The 2,157-nt window shown below is 33.1% G+C and overlaps 1 pseudogene; it reads right to left on the bottom strand.

Annotated features, from left to right (window-relative positions):
* Positions 1–305: 305 nt before the first annotated feature.
* Positions 306–1,163, bottom strand: LOC129405840 (olfactory receptor 8K3-like; annotated as a pseudogene).
* Positions 1,164–2,157: the final 994 nt, after the last annotated feature.

Here is a 2,157-nt window from a genome sequence, read left to right as displayed (position 1 = left end):
ATAGCACAAATTTTATAATTTTTTATGTGCAATTTTGTCCCTTAGAAGAGCAGACTATTCTGGTTTTGCAAGTTATATAGCTATAGAATGTAGAAAAATTAAGGGAATATACAAGGTTTTTTCTTAACACATGTTGAACTTATATGTATATGATTTTATTTCTGAAGGTACATGCATGTTGGTTTGAAGATTATATACAATTCACAGAAATAAAATAAAACAGTGATCTTTAACAAAAGATATTGCATACTTTTGTCCACATCTTTTGCAGTGCACATTTTACATCCTGTTCCTCAAGCTAAAGATCAAGGATTCAACATGGGGATAATGAGGGTGTAAAATATAGAGGCCATTTTATCAGTGTCAAAGGAGTGACTGGACTTGGGTTTCACATACATAAACGTAAGTCCCATATAATACAGTGACCACTATCAGGTGGGATCCACAGGTGGAAAAAGCTTTGCATCTATCCTCAGCTATCTTCATCCTGAGGATGGCAATGAGGATGAGCAGGTATGACACAACGATTACTAGAAGAGTGAAAACCAAATTAGAGTCAGAGAAAATCAATGTCAGAAACTCAACTTCTTGTGTATTTGAGCAGACCAGTGTTAACAGAGCCAGATAGTCACAGTAGAAATGGTTGACAACATGATTGCAAAAGGATAAATTAAAAAGCTTTACCATGATTAGAAGCGAAATGCAGATGCTATAGGGATAGGGAATTGTCACCAGCACCAGACACAGCCTTTGGGACATGATGACTGTGTAGAGCAGAGGGTTGCAGACGGCCACATAGCGGTCATAGGGCATTGCTGCTAGGATAAAAAGTTCACTAATAATAAACATGACAAAGAAAGTCAGCTGTGTAGCACACAAATGATATGAAATAGAATTTTTATCTACAAGGAAATTTACCAACATTTTGGGTCCCACAGCAGTGGAGTAGCTGAGATCCGTGAGTGCCAGGTGTCTGAGAAAGAAGTACATGGGTGTCTGCAGCCTGGGGTCCACCTTGGTGAGGATGAACATGCCCAGGTTGCCCACCAGTGAGATCATGTAGATGACGAGGAAGAGCACAAATAGGGGAGCCTGCATTTCCGGCGGTCTGTGATTCCCAGGAGGATGAATTCCTTCAGCTCTCTGAGATTGAGTTTGTCCATTGAGGTCATAAATACAAATATTCTGAAGAGACACATCACCAGCAATAGTTAAGAAATTTTATCCATAAAAATATGATATTTACATATAAAAATGTAAAATAAATTTAAATTTAATAATTTACAATTCTATCTCTCTAACACATGCACCTCACATAAAAAGAACATGCATAATATATGCATATTTATATCCATATTTCCTCAGAGATATAGACAAGTTGGAAACAAAAATACACTTGCAATTTCTTTTTGAGGGATTCATTGGCTATTTGGTCACTGATCTGATTCTTAAGACTGAAACTGGAACAACACTGTATTCTCCTTTGTGATAGTTTTACTATATTTCACATATTTTGTATATATTTCCTTATAGGATATCTAAATTATTTTTTGAGGGGGTTATTTTTACTATAACTGATATATACCAAGATATTTTCAAAATGTTAAAATATATACAGAAGCAAAAAAATAAAATATATACATATGTACATTATAATATCACATTTAAAATGGTCATTTACAAATATAATAGGAATTTATATAACTAAACTATAGAAGACAAGAATTAAAAGCAAAACAGAATAGGTTAAGTTATAAGAGAGCTACTAAGATAGTCATTTAAAATAAAGTGCAAGTTTTTTAAAATATGGGTATTGTATGGTTTAAAATACATACGTACATAGTTGTATCTAAAATAAAAATGGACTAAATTTGAATACCTGGAAAATAGCATACTTTTCCTGTGAATGTGTGGTCTAGGATATATATGCAGATGAAATGCATACTTTAAAAATATACATAGTTTATATGATGGAAGATTCTAAGAAAATATCCTGTCCTTAACTCATAAATATTGAGCTATTGTTATCAAAGTAATTTTAAGTCAAATCACTGGAATAAGTAGAAAGATAGATCTTAAGCTGCTGTGATACGCAATCAAAGATAAAAAAAATGTTAAGCATTGATTTCATAGAATTTAAGACGGTAGAGAAGTTTT

This window comes from Sorex araneus, chromosome 6, assembly GCF_027595985.1.
Source record: "Sorex araneus isolate mSorAra2 chromosome 6, mSorAra2.pri, whole genome shotgun sequence".
NCBI lineage: Eukaryota > Metazoa > Chordata > Mammalia > Eulipotyphla > Soricidae > Sorex > Sorex araneus.
Note: the sequence above shows the minus strand (reverse complement) of the source record. Positions and strands in the feature narration are given on the sequence as shown.